At 48.4% G+C, this 15,190-nt stretch overlaps 1 protein-coding gene across 2 annotated transcripts in view; it reads left to right on the top strand.

Annotated features, from left to right (window-relative positions):
* LOC142657511 (vitamin D3 hydroxylase-associated protein-like) overlaps positions 1-1,179 on the top strand; it is a 124,964-nt gene extending 123,785 nt beyond the window's left edge. For both annotated transcript variants that reach the window (XM_075832547.1, XM_075832546.1), the window contains exon 16: positions 907-1,179. The gene's annotated coding sequence lies outside the window, so the exon portion shown is untranslated. The remainder of the gene's footprint in view (positions 1-906) is intronic.
* Positions 1,180-15,190: the final 14,011 nt, after the last annotated feature.

The following is a 15,190-nucleotide window of genomic DNA, read 5'->3' as shown; positions in this document are numbered from 1 at the left end:
CCGATCACAGGCAATAGCAGATAGGGGCTGCAAAATCTGATGACAGAGCCTCTTTAAGGAAGAAGAAAGTGAAAGTTTTGGAATGGCCAAGTCAAAGTCCTGTCCGTAATCCAATAGAAATGTTGTGGAAGGACCTGAAGCGAGAAGTTCATGAGAGGAAACCACCAACATAGCAGAGGTGAAGCTGTATTGTACAGAGAAATGGGCTCAAATCCTCCCAGCCGATGTGGAGGACTGATCAACAATTACCGGAGACGTTTAGATGCTGCACAAGGCGTCACACCGGACACTGAGAGCAGAGGTTCACTTACTTTTACCGCTCACAGATATTGAATCATGTCCCTCAATAGATAGATGACCAAGTCTAATATTGTTCACTCATTTGTTTGATTTGCTTCTCAACTTTTAGGGCTTGTGTGAAAATCTGATGTCGAAAATCCTGAATCACAAACGTTGAAGCGCCACTGGAGATGATATGAGGGTGCTGCCAGTGCCGCTTTACTCGTTAGCGATTGATGGCCATCGTGCCGGGGATCTTGAAGATAAAAGAGCAGGGTGCACGTTGGCACAACCCTCAGTGGTAGAACAGTCGCGCCAGGCTGGAAATTGCTGTCCAGGCTTTACTGTGCTCTATGACAGACTGTTTTCGGGGTTCACACGACCCCTTCTTCAGGTCAGAGGAGACATACATTGTGGGGTTCGGGTTGACAGTTAAACATTCAAAAGAAAAAAGGCGCCAGCAAGCCGACTCTGCTCCGTACCCCTCCTCCCACTGTGGGGGGTGAACGTTGCCCTGGAAAACCTGGTGACGTCCTGATATCCGGAGCAGAGTGCGACTTCTGTGTCCTGTGTATGTCTCGCTGTGGAATGATCTATATATCCTATATACTATATATATGTTTCTAGTTAAACACTCCGGAGATCCACGGTCCTGATCCTGATTGTTCCAGCACGGAGATGACGACGCGATTGTTCGGCTTCACGTGATATTGTTGCTAGGATACAGAAGAGAAGAAATATGACATTGTAACTGAGAGAACGGGGAGACGGTAATCTCAGACCGTGCTGGAGATTTTTCAACGACATAATGACTATCTCGTCTCTCCCTATGATCGTATGTCGCGGTGCATTGATGTGATCGACTGAATATTGCGCTCAGAACCTTTCAGATTAAACATGAAGCCATTGCCACTGAAACGACTAGGACTCATTCACTTTCTGGGGCCGTCTCGTAATGATAGACTGTTGTATCTGTAGGGGGAGACAGAGGGACCTGGCGGAGGGGGGGGACAGAGGGACCTGGAGACGGGGGACAGAGGGACCTGGAGAGGGGGGACAGAAGGACCTGGAGGAGGAGACAGAGGGACCTAGAGGAGGAGACAGAGAGACCTGGAGGGGGGGGACAGAGGGACCTGGAGGGGGGGGGACAGAGGGACCTGGAGGAGGAGACAGAGGGACCTGGAGAGGGGGGACAGAGGCACCTGGAGGGGGAGACAGAGAGACCTGGAGAGGAGGGACACAGGGACCTGGAGGGGGGGGCAGAGGGACCTGGAGGGAGGGGGAGACAGAGGGACCTGGAGGGGGAGACAGAGGGACTTGGAGGGGGAGACAGAGGGACCTGGAGGGGGAGACAGAGGGACCCGGAGGGGGTGGAGGAGGGACCTGGATGGAGGGGGAGACAGAGGGACCTGGAGGGGGGGACAGAGGGACCTGGAGAGGAGGGACAGAATGACCTGGAGGGAGGGACAGAAGGACCTGGCAGGGGGACAGAGGGACCTGAAAGGGGGGGACAGAGGGACCTGGAGGGGGGCAGTCCATCTCTACTCCCAATAGGAAAATGTTTGGACGCGTCTGTGAACTGAATCTCAAGAGATCGTGGGTCATGCAGCAAGACAACGGCCCTCAGCACACAAGTCGCTCTACCAGAGAATGGTTAAAGAAGAACAAAAAATTTGTTCTTGAATGACCCAGTCAGAGTGTGAGGTTGTGTGTCGTCTCGAGTGCCAGGCCGTTGACCAGGCGGGTAGAAATTCTTGGCGGTCCATTTGTCCTGATCTGTCAGTTCAGAGACTTTATTTCTGTTTTGTTAATAAGAAGCCTTGGGATGGTTTATCTACTTGGTAAATACAATATGAAGATGAAGCACCGCGAGGGCAGAGAGCAGTCGTCCACATGTCCGCCCCTGTAGACCCCAGTCTCAGGTCCTGTCCTGGAGGGTTGTGCTGGACTCTTTCCATAGACATGATCATTACATTCCCATCATGTTGCTGCTCCCCCCGCTCATGTTCGCCAATGTAGACCCCAGTCTCATGTCCTGTCTCAAACATGGAGGGTTGTGCTGGACTCTTTCCATAGACATGGTCATTACATTCTCATCACGTTGCTGCTCCCACCACTCATGTCCGCCAATGTAGACCCCAGTCTCATGTCCTGTCTCACACATGGAGGGTTATGCTGGACTCGTTCCATAGACATGATCATTACATTCTCATCACGTTGCTGCTCTCCCACTCATGTCCGCCAATGTAGACCACAGTCTCATGTCTTGTCTCACACATGGAGGGTTGTGCTGGACTCTTTCCATAGACATGATACATTCTCATCATGTTGCTGCTCCCCCCGCTCATGTCTGCCAATGTAGGCCCCAGTCTCAGGTCCTGTCTCACACATGGAGGGTTGTGCTGGACTCTTTCCATAGACATGATCATTACATTCTCATCATGTTGCTGCTCCCCCTGCTCATGTCCGCCAATGTAGACCCCAGTCTCAGGTCCTGTCTCACACACGGAGGGTTGTGCTGGACTCTTTCCATAGACATGATCATTACATTCTCATCATGTTGCTGCTCTCCCCACTCATGTCCGCCAATGTAGACCCCAGTCTCAGTTCCTGTCTCACACATGGAGGGTTGTGCTGGACTCTTTCCATAGACATGATCATTACATTCCCATCATGTTGCTGCTCCCCCTCCCCGCTCATGTCCGCCAATGTAGACCCCAGTCTCATGTCCTGTCTCACACATGGAGGGTTGTGCTGGACTCTTTCCATAGACGTGATCATTACATTCTCATCATATTGCTGCTCCCCCTGCTCATGTCCGCCAATGTAGACCCCAGTCTCATGTCCTGTCTCACACATGGAGGGTTGTGCTGGACTCTTTCCATTGACATGGTCATCATTACATTCCCATCATGTTGCTGCTCCCGCCGCTCATGTCCGCCAATGTAGACCCCAGTCTCAGGTCCTGTCTCACACATGGAGGGTTGTGCTGGACTCTTTCCATAGACATGATCATTACATTCTCATCATGTTGCTGCTCCCCCCGCTCATGTCCGCCAATGTAGGCCCCAGTCTCAGGTCCTGTCTCACACATGGAGGGTTGTGCTGGACTCTTTCCATAGACATGATCATTACATTCTCATCATGTTGCTGCTCCCCCTGCTAATGTCCGCCAATGTAGACCCCAGTCTCAGGTCCTGTCTCACACATGGAGGGTTGTGCTGGACTCTTTCCATAGACATGATCATTACATTCCCATCATGTTGCTGCTCCCCCTCCCCGCTCATGTCCGCCAATGTAGACCCCAGTCTCATGTCCTGTCTCACACATGGAGGGTTGTGCTGAACTCTTTCCATAGACATGATCATTACATTCTCATCATATTGCTGCTCCCCCCGCTCATGTCCGCCAATGTAGACCCCAGTCTCATGTCCTGTCTCACACATGGAGGGTTGTGCTGGACTCTTTCCATTGACATGGTCATTACATTCCCATCATGTTGCTGCTCCCGCCGCTCATGTCCGCCAATGTAGACCCCAGTCTCATGTCCTGTCTCACACATGGAGGGTTGTGCTGGACTCTTTCCATAGACATGATCATTACATTCTCATCATATTGCTGCTCCCCCTGCTCATGTCCGCCAATGTAGACCCCAGTCTCATGTCCTGTCTCACACATGGAGGGTTGTGCTGGACTCTTTCCATTGACATGGTCATCATTACATTCCCATCATGTTGCTGCTCCCGCCGCTCATGTCCGCCAATGTAGACCCCAGTCTCAGGTCCTGTCTCACACATGGAGGGTTGTGCTGGACTCTTTCCATAGACATGATCATTACATTCTCATCATGTTGCTGCTCCCCCCGCTCATGTCCGCCAATGTAGGCCCCAGTCTCAGGTCCTGTCTCACACATGGAGGGTTGTGCTGGACTCTTTCCATAGACATGATCATTACATTCTCATCATGTTGCTGCTCCCCCTGCTCATGTCCGCCAATGTAGACCCCAGTCTCAGGTCCTGTCTCACACATGGAGGGTTGTGCTGGACTCTTTCCATAGACATGATCATTACATTCTCATCATGTTGCTGCTCTCCCCACTCATGTCCACCAATGTAGACCCCAGTCTCAGGTCCTGTCTCACACATGGAGGGTTGTGCTGGACTCTTTCCATAGACATGATCATTACATTCCCATCATGTTGCTGCTCCCCCTCCCCGCTCATGTCCGCCAATGTAGACCCCAGTCTCATGTCCTGTCTCACACATGGAGGGTTGTGCTGAACTCTTTCCATAGACATGATCATTACATTCTCATCATATTGCTGCTCCCCCCGCTCATGTCCGCCAATGTAGACCCCAGTCTCATGTCCTGTCTCACACATGGAGGGTTGTGCTGGACTCTTTCCATTGACATGGTCATTACATTCCCATCATGTTGCTGCTCCCGCCGCTCATGTCCGCCAATGTAGACCCCAGTCTCATGTCCTGTCTCACACATGGAGGGTTGTGCTGGACTGTTTCCATTGACATGGTCATTACATGCTCATCATGTTGCTGCTCCCCCCGCTCATGTCCGGCGCTGGGGTCCTTGCGCTCTTGTCTTCGAGCAGATTGCATTTCAGCGGCTGCAGGAGAAGGAGGTGATGGGATTTTGATGAGGTTTTTTCGATGATTGTCCCTGAATTGACTTTTTTCTCGTAGAATACAATCAGCCGCTGGTTCCGCACCTCTGACCTGGAACCATTATTATTTGCAAACATCAGTGCAGCAACAGGCCAGGCATTCGGTCATGATAACATTTACATGACTTGGGTTACCGGGATTTCTAGTCTTCAATTTACCATCCTCACGTCCGATAAATAGGTCAAAGCTGGAATTAACCCTTGTTCTACCAACTCCTCTAAACAATGCTTCATATACAATATACACTGCCCCTGGCCTCCTGCAGCAGAAACACATAAATAGCCAGAGCAGAGAGTTCTACAACATTTCCCAATATATTAACAGATACTTCACTATTACTCCAAATATGAATCTTACAGAGCGCGACCTCATCATATAAAGTGTGACATCATCATATACAGTGTGACCTCAACATATACAGTGTGACCTCATCATATACAGTGTGACCTCATCATATACAGTGTGACACCATCATATACAGTGACCTCATCATATACAGTGTGACCTCATCATTTGCAGTGTGACCTCATCATATAAAGTGTGACCTCATCATTTACAGTGTGACCTCATCATATACAGTGTAACCTCATCATATAAAGTGTGACATCATCATATACAGTGACCTCATCATATACAGTGTGACCTCATCATATACAGTGTGACCTCATCATTTGCAGTGTGACCTCATCATATAAAGTGTGACCTCATCATTTACAGTGTGACCTCATCATATACAGTGTGAACTCATCATATAAAGTGTGACATCATCATATACAGTGTGACCTCATCATATACAGTGTGTCCTCATCATATACAGTGTGACCTCATCATATAATGTGTGACATCATCATATACAGTGACCTCATCATATACAGTGTGACATAATCATATTCAGTGTGACCGCATCATATAAAGTGTGACATCATCATATACAGTGCAACCTCATCATATAAAGTGTGACATCATCATATACAGTGTGACCTCATCATGTACAGTGTGACCTCATCATATAAAGTGTGACCTCATCATATAAAGTGTGACATCATCATATACAGTGACCTCATCATATACAGTGTGACATCATCATATTTAGTGTGACCTCATCATATACAGTGTGACATCATCATTTACAGTGTGAACATCATCATATACAGTGTGACTTCAACATATACAGTGTGACCTCATCATATACAATTTGACATCATCATATACAGTTTGACATCATATACAGTGACCTCATCATATAAAGTGTGACCTCATCATATACAGTGTGACATCATCATTTACAGTGTGACATCATCATTTACAGTGTGACCTCATCATTTACAGTGTGACCTCATCATATACAGTGTGACATCTTCATTTACAGTGTGACTTCATCATATACAGTGTGACCTCATCATATACAATGTGACATCATAATATACAGTTTGCCATCATATACAGTGACCTCATAATATAAAGTGTGACCTCATCATATACAGTGTGACCTCATCATATACAGTGTGACATCATCATTTACAGTGTGACATCATCATATACAGTGTGACCTCATCATATACAGTGTGACATCATTTACAGTGTGACCTCATCCTATACAGTGTGACCTCATCATATACAGTGTGACCTCATCATTTACAGTGTGACCTCATCATTTACAGTGTGACCTCATCATTTATAGTGTGACATCTTCATTTACAGTGTGACTTCATCATATACAGTGTGACCTCATCATATAAAGTGTGACCTCATCATATACAGTTTGACCTCATCATATACAGTGTGACATCATCATTTACGGTGTGACCTCATCATATACAGTGTGACCTCATAATTTACAGTGTGACCTCATCATTTACAGTGTGACCTCATCATATACAGTGTGACCTCATCATTTACAGTGTGACCTCATCATATACAGTGTGACAGCATCATATATAGTGTGACATCATCATTTACAGTGTGACCTCATTATATACAGTGTGACCTCATCATTTACAGTGTGACTTCATCATATACAGTGTGACATCATCATATACAGTGACCTCATCATATACAGTGACCTCATCATATACAGTGTGACATCATCATATACAGTGTGATTTTGTCATATACAGTGACCTCATCATATATAGTGTGACCTCATCATATATAGTGTGACCTCATCATATACAGCATGACCTCATCATATACAGCGTGATCTCATTATATACAGCGTGACCTCATCATATACAGCGTGATCTCATTATATACAGTGTGAGCTCATCATATACAGTGTGACTTCATTATATATAGTGTGACCTCATCATATACAGTGTGACCTCATCATATACAGCGTGACCTCATTATTTACAGTGTGACCTCAGGGCCGCCATTAGGAATTTCAGGGCCCCATACAGCCAAATTATCTGCCCCCCCCACCGGCTCTGCCCATTAACTGTTGCCCACCCAGCACCATATCATGCTCTGTGTGTGATGCATATTTATTAACTTTTGACTTGGCCATAAGATTTTGAATCCTGCCCCCATGACAAGGTAGACTCATTTGGCAGGGCCCTACTCTAACTTATTTACAATTTCTCAACACCTCTAGATGTATCTAACACTAGTAAAAACTGCTAAATTATAGTTAACCTACCCGGTGTTCTTCTCTTGCTTCTGGCTCCATTTTCTTATTTCGGTCCCCGTTGTACAGGATCTAAGATGGCCACCACTTTCTCAGACTTGCATATAGGAAGCGTTGTCTGCAAGTCTGAGGCATGCCCCCACCTCCTTCACTGCCGTCAGATAGACCCACACTGATGACGTCAGCGCTGTGTCCATCTTTTCTGACGCTTTGGGTTCTTGACAAGCATAGAATGATATACTTACATCCAGAAGTTAATTCATGATGTCCCCGGCGCGGTCTTCCTCCGCCTTTCACTGATGCGCTGCCCGTGAGAACGTTGCTGCAGTCGGAACCTTTCTCAAGAACCCAGCAGGGGAAGTGTCAGAAGAGATGGACACAGTTCTCAGTTCTAGTCCATCTGAGAGCAGTGAAGGAGTTGGGGACGTGTCCAGACTTGAAGACAACGCTCTCCATAAGTAAGTCTGAGACAGTGACAGCCATTTTGTATCTCAGACAACGGAGAACGGAGGCAGAAGCAAAAAACTGTAGACCACTAGGTAGGTGAATGATAATTTTGCAGTTTTTAATTTTTTATTTTGTGATCGTGAGAAGGGAGATTCCAAACCCAGAGATCCCCCTCACCGCCCCGACCACAGAGAGGAGGAACTTAAATTAAGCGGCAGTCATTCAATGTCTATGAGAATGACGAAAACAGTCAAGCCAGAGGGTTTTGTTTTTTTCTGTCCTTCGGACAGATTAGGGCGGATGATGTAAGAGGCTCATTCCTATTTTGCTGCCTCTTTGAGTGCAGCCGGTCAGATGCTCCAGGAGATTTGTGTAGATTAGTGAGATATAATTGTATATCCTTTAAGGTACTCCTCTTTCCCTCTCCTGTACCTCATATTTTTTTTTATCCAATCTTTGTTTTATTGAAAATATGCGACAAGATATACAAGAGAAAAAAAAAGTAGAAACGTTAGTAACAATAAACTGGGTTCCCATGTCATAACGTGAGAAAAAATGAGATAAGATAGAGATACAGAGAGAAAACCGATGTCATGCAAGGTTTGAGAGGGAAGGAGTAGTGTTAGGGTCTCCCCATGTGGAGGGGGTCTGTACAATCCTAAGAGGAACTACTCTAGTCACCCCCCCATAGATCCTGAGGGGTAAGGGGAAGCTCAGGTTGGGAGGGGATGAGAGGCACGAAAAGTCAACCACGGAGTCCACACCTTCAGATAGCCCTCATGTTTTCTGAGTTTCCAGCTCAAGAGCTCCTCCATCCTGCCAATAGAGTCCATCTTATCTAACCACGCGCAGAAAGTCGGGGGTGTGGTCGATTTCCAGTGGAGTGGAATCAGTAGTTTAGCCACTGTAATCATTTGAGTTATCAGATCATTACGCTTTGGGCGGAAATTTTGAGATGGAGCCCAGAGGAGGACAAGAGGAGCCCCGAGGAGGAGTGTTTGTTTCGTAACTTTCTGAATTGTGTCAGACACTTTATCCCAAAAGGGCTTGATCGTGGGGCAGTCCCACCAGATATGGGATATATTACCCACGCCAGCATTACATCTCCAACACTGGTTGGATGGAATCAGATTGATTTTGTACAAAAAATCTGGAGTTCTGTCCCACCTGGTTGTGGTTTTAAAGGAGTTCTCCTGAATTTTAACACATCTAGAGAAGCCAAATACGTGCTTTAGAATAAAACACGTATCTTCCCTACTGAAGACGACTTCCAGTTCCTTCTCCCAGGCCAGAAGAAAACTAGGCTTGGCAGGAGAGCCATCTAAAACCAGACCAGAGTATATTTTAGAGACTAGGCCCTTAGGAAGAGCAGGTAATAGCAAATATGTCTCCAACCAGGAGGGTTCGGAAATATCCGGAAACATCTTTAGGAAGAGGGTGCTTGTTTCTTTGAAACCCAGGGAGTGTAAGAAGGGGATGGGCAGGTGTGTATCTGCAGGCAAAAGGGATTGTAAGGTGGGAACTTGTCCATCTCCAAAAGTTTCAACTACAGTATTGTATTTTAAAGAAGACCAGAAGGTATCAGGGTCAGCTGTGCAATTTGTGAGTATCGGGAGCAGGTGGAGAGGTGTAAGCGGTAGTGTTTTTTTCATCGGGGGGCAGTCGCAGAAAAATTTCTGAGATACTAAAACGGTGCCTTTAATTGTAGGGCTTATGGAGTTTGTAAGTCCCGTTTTTAAAAAAGGGCACCAGAGTCGAGCTTGTAAACCTGGAGAAAGCAGAGCTCTCTCTGCAGCTGGGGTCGGGGACGTGTCTCTGGTCCTGTTCAAGGAAACCCACCTACCAAGGTGTATGGCTTTATAATAGGTGAGAATGTCCGGGAGGCCCATACCCCCGGAGCTGGGTTTGAGAGTCAGGTGTCTGTGCTAGTCGTGGCTTTTTAGAGTTTCAGAGAAATTTGGAGAATAGAGATTTGATGGAGTTAAAGAAAGTATTAGGTAGGTGAATGGGCATGGTTTGAAGCACGTATAGGATTTGAGGGAGAATGTAAGTCTTCAGGTAGTTTTTCCTCCACACCCAGGATAGGAAGGGGATCCGCAGGGAATGTAACTGGGTTTTAATCTTGTTTACTATGGGGATGAAATTGGCAGCATAGAGTTGGGAGGATTTTTTAGTAAGCTTGACGCCCAGATATTTGATGCTATGTTGTGGCCATTGGAACGGGGCCAGTTGTTGTACGTCGCGTATATCCGCCAGCGGCGCAGAAACATTAAGGACTTCTGACTTGGAATAGTTAATTTTGAAGTTTGACACATAACCGAAGGAATTAAAAGCTTGTAGTATCAAGGGGAATGCCTGCTTAGGGTTAGTGACCAGCAGCAGGAGGTTAGGGTTAGGCTTCGGGTTAGTGACCAGCAGCAGGAGGTTAGGGTTAGGGTTAGTGACCAGCAGCAGGAGGTTAGGGTTAGTGACCAGCAGCAGGAGGTTAGGGTTAGGGTTAGGGTTAGGGTTAGTGACCAGCAGCAGGAGGTTAGGGTTAGGGTTAGTGACCAGCAGCAGGAGGTTAGGGTTAGTGACCAGCAGCAGGAGGTTAGGGTTAGGGTTAGTGACCAGCAGCAGGAGGTTAGGGTTAGTGACCAGCAGCAGGAGGTTAGGGTTAGGGTTAGGGTTAGTGACCAGCAGCAGGAGGTTAGGGTTAGGGTTAGTGACCAGCAGCAGGAGGTTAGGGTTAGTGACCAGCAGCAGGAGGTTAGGGTTAGTGACCAGCAGCAGGAGGTTAGGGTTAGGGTTAGTGACCAGCAGCAGGAGGTTAGGGTTAGGGTTAGTGACCAGCAGCAGCAGGAGGTTAGGGTTAGGGTTAGTGACCAGCAGCAGCAGGAGGTTAGGGTTAGTGACCAGCAGCAGGAGGTTAGGGTTAGGGTTAGTGACCAGCAGCAGGAGGTTAGGGTTAGGGTTAGTGACCAGCAGCAGGAGGTTAGGGTTAGGGTTAGTGACCAGCAGCAGGAGGTTAAGGTTAGGGTTAGTGACCAGCAGCAGGAGGTTAAGGTTAGGGTTAGTGACCAGCAGCAGGAGGTTAGGGTTAGTGACCAGCAGCAGGAGGTTAGGGTTAGGGTTAGTGACCAGCAGCAGCAGGAGGTTAGGGTTAGGGTTAGTGACCAGCAGCAGGAGGTTAGGGTTAGGGTTAGTGACCAGCAGCAGGAGGTTAGGGTTAGTGACCAGCAGCAGGAGGTTAGGGTTAGTGACCAGCAGCAGGAGGTTAGGGTTAGGGTTAGTGACCAGCAGCAGGAGGTTAGGGTTAGGGTTAGTGACCAGCAGCAGGAGGTTAGGGTTAGGGTTAGTGACCAGCAGCAGCAGGAGGTTAGGGTTAGGGTTAGTGACCAGCAGCAGCAGGAGGTTAGGGTTAGTGACCAGCAGCAGGAGGTTAGGGTTAGGGTTAGTGACCAGCAGCAGGAGGTTAGGGTTAGGGTTAGGGTTAGTGACCAGCAGCAGGAGGTTAGGGTTAGGGTTAGTGACCAGCAGCAGGAGGTTAAGGTTAGGGTTAGTGACCAGCAGCAGGAGGTTAAGGTTAGGGTTAGTGACCAGCAGCAGGAGGTTAGGGTTAGGGATAGTGACCAGCAGCAGGAGGTTAGGGTTAGGGTTAGTGACCAGCAGCAGGAGGTTAGGGTTAGGGTTAGTGACCAGCAGCAGGAGGTTAGGGTTAGGGTTAGTGACCAGCAGCAGGAGGTTAGGGTTAGTGACCAGCAGCAGGAGGTTAGGGTTAGGGTTAGTGACCAGCAGCAGGAGGTTAGGGTTAGGGTTAGTGACCAGCAGCAGGAGGTTAGGGTTAGGGTTAGTGACCAGCAGCAGCAGGAGGTTAGGGTTAGGGACCAGCAGCAGGAGGTTAGGGTTAGTGACCAGCAGCATGAGGTTAGGGTTAGGGTTAGTGACCAGCAGCAGGAGGTTAGGGTTAGGGTTAGTGACCAGCAGCAGGAGGTTAGGGTTAGGGTTAGTGACCAGCAGCAGGAGGTTAGGGTTAGGGTTAGTGACCAGCAGCAGGAGGTTAGGGTTAGGGTTAGTGACCAGCAGCAGGAGGTTAGGGTTAGTGACCAGCAGCAGGAGGTTAGGGTTAGTGACCAGCAGCAGGAGGTTAGGGTTAGGGTTAGTGACCAGCAGCAGGAGGTTAGGGTTAGGGTTAGTGACCAGCAGCAGGAGGTTAGGGTTAGGGTTAGTGACCAGCAGCAGCAGGAGGTTAGGGTTAGTGACCAGCAGCAGGAGGTTAGGGTTAGGGTTAGTGACCAGCAGCAGGAGGTTAGGGTTAGTGACCAGCAGCATGAGGTTAGGGTTAGGGTTAGTGACCAGCAGCAGGAGGTTAGGGTTAGGGTTAGTGACCAGCAGCAGGAGGTTAGGGTTAGGGTTAGTGACCAGCAGCAGGAGGTTAGGGTTAGGGTTAGTGACCAGCAGCAGGAGGTTAGGGTTAGGGTTAGTGACCAGCAGCAGGAGGTTAGGGTTAGTGACCAGCAGCAGGAGGTTAGGGTTAGGGTTAGTGACCAGCAGCAGGAGGTTAGGGTTAGTGACCAGCAGCAGCAGGAGGTTAGGGTTAGGGTTAGTGACCAGCAGCAGGAGGTTAGGGTTAGGGTTAGTGACCAGCAGCATGAGGTTAGGGTTAGGGTTAGTGACCAGCAGCAGGAGGTTAGGGTTAGGGTTAGTGACCAGCAGCAGCAGGAGGTTAGGGTTAGGGTTAGTGACCAGCAGCAGGAGGTTAGGGTTAGGGTTAGTGACCAGCAGCAGCAGGAGGTTAGGGTTAGGGTTAGTGACCAGCAGCAGGAGGTTAGGGTTAGGGTTAGTGACCAGCAGCAGGAGGTTAGGGTTAGGGTTAGTGACCAGCAGCAGCAGGAGGTTAGGGTTAGGGTTAGTGACCAGCAGCAGGAGGTTAGGGTTAGGGTTAGTGACCAGCAGCAGGAGGTTAGGGTTAGGGTTAGTGACCAGCAGCAGGAGGTTAGGGTTAGGGTTAGTGACCAGCAGCAGGAGGTTAGGGTTAGTGACCAGCAGCAGGAGGTTAGGGTTAGTGACCAGCAGCAGGAGGTTAGGGTTAGGGTTAGTGACCAGCAGCAGGAGGTTAGGGTTAGGGTTAGTGACCAGCAGCAGGAGGTTAGGGTTAGGGTTAGTGACCAGCAGCAGCAGGAGGTTAGGGTTAGGGTTAGTGACCAGCAGCAGGAGGTTAGGGTTAGGGTTAGTGACCAGCAGCAGGAGGTTAGGGTTAGTGACCAGCAGCATGAGGTTAGGGTTAGGGTTAGTGACCAGCAGCAGGAGGTTAGGGTTAGGGTTAGTGACCAGCAGCAGGAGGTTAGGGTTAGGGTTAGTGACCAGCAGCAGGAGGTTAGGGTTAGGGTTAGTGACCAGCAGCAGGAGGTTAGGGTTAGGGTTAGTGACCAGCAGCAGGAGGTTAGGGTTAGTGACCAGCAGCAGGAGGTTAGGGTTAGGGTTAGTGACCAGCAGCAGGAGGTTAGGGTTAGTGACCAGCAGCAGCAGGAGGTTAGGGTTAGGGTTAGTGACCAGCAGCAGGAGGTTAGGGTTAGGGTTAGTGACCAGCAGCATGAGGTTAGGGTTAGGGTTAGTGACCAGCAGCAGGAGGTTAGGGTTAGGGTTAGTGACCAGCAGCAGCAGGAGGTTAGGGTTAGGGTTAGTGACCAGCAGCAGGAGGTTAGGGTTAGGGTTAGTGACCAGCAGCAGCAGGAGGTTAGGGTTAGGGTTAGTGACCAGCAGCAGGAGGTTAGGGTTAGGGTTAGTGACCAGCAGCAGGAGGTTAGGGTTAGGGTTAGTGACCAGCAGCAGCAGGAGGTTAGGGTTAGGGTTAGTGACCAGCAGCAGGAGGTTAGGGTTAGGGTTAGTGACCAGCAGCAGCAGGAGGTTAGGGTTAGGGTTAGTGACCAGCAGCAGGAGGTTAGGGTTAGGGTTAGTGACCAGCAGCAGGAGGTTAAGGTTAGGGTTAATGACCAGCAGCAGGAGGTTAGGGTTAGGGTTAGTGACCAGCAGCAGGAGGTTAAGGTTAGGGTTAGTGACCAGCAGCAGGAGGTCATCTGCGAAAGCGGCTGTTTTGTGGTTGTGGTTCCCCAGTTGTATGCCTGAGATATCAGTAGTCTGTATGAGTTTCTGAATGAGTGTTTCTAAGGTGAGGATGAATAAGGCAGGGGAGAGGGGGCAGCCCTGTCTTGTTCCATTATTTATGCTAAAGGCGGGTGAGATTGTGCCGTTTAAGCGTAAGCTAGCCTCGGGTGTAGTGTATAGAGAGAGAACTGCAGATATAAACTTGTCAGGAAAACCAAATTTATGTAGAGTGGCAAGCATAAAGGACCACGTGACCCTATCAAAAGCCTTCTCGGCATCGGTCCCTAGTAAGACTAAAGGGATCCCCTTCTGTGTGGCATGATGAATTCTATTAAGAAGTCTGGTGGTGTTATGCTTGCCTTCTCTCTCGGGCACAAACCCTACTTGTTCGGGATTGATCAATTGGGTGAGGAGAGGATTGAGTCTGTTGGCCAGAAGTTTTGCCCACCATTTAAGATCCGTGTTAAGGAGGGAGATGGGCCGATAGCTTCCACATTCTGCACTATCTTCACCCGCTTTATGTAACAGGGTAATATGTGCTTCCAAAGCCTGCGGAGGTAGAGTAGAGCCCTCCAAAAGACTATTGAATACAGTAAGGAATTTGGGTAACAATACCTGTTTACATTTTTTATAGTAGCTAATGGGGAAGCCATCCGGTCCAGGACTTTTACCACTGGGTATGGATGAGAGAACTTTGGACAGTTCGTCTACTGTAAAGGGCTGAGTGAGAGCGTCTCTATCTACGTCCGTGAGGGAGGGGAGGTTTATATGTTGGAGAAATTGATCAGTGAGTGTGCGAGTCCGAAGGTTCGGGTAAGTTGTATAGTGATGTATAGTATTGCAAGAACTCCCTTGTTATATCTCCAATATCAGAAGATAAAGAACCTGAGGGGTTCCTGATCTCCTTGATAAAGGATTGCTCTGTACGTTTTTTAAGAAGTTTGGTCATGACTTTGGAACCTCTATCCCCGTGCGCATAAAATTTGAAAGAGCTACGCTGATACATTTTAGCTGACTTAATATTAAGCAATTCCTTCAACTTCTTCCGTAAGTCACTCAAATCCCCCGTATC

The sequence above is a fragment of the Rhinoderma darwinii genome, chromosome 7 (genome assembly GCF_050947455.1).
Source record: "Rhinoderma darwinii isolate aRhiDar2 chromosome 7, aRhiDar2.hap1, whole genome shotgun sequence".
In the NCBI taxonomy this organism is placed as follows: Eukaryota; Metazoa; Chordata; class Amphibia; order Anura; family Rhinodermatidae; genus Rhinoderma; species Rhinoderma darwinii.
The sequence above is the reverse complement of the archived record's forward strand: the minus strand, read 5'-3'. Positions and strand labels throughout refer to the sequence as shown.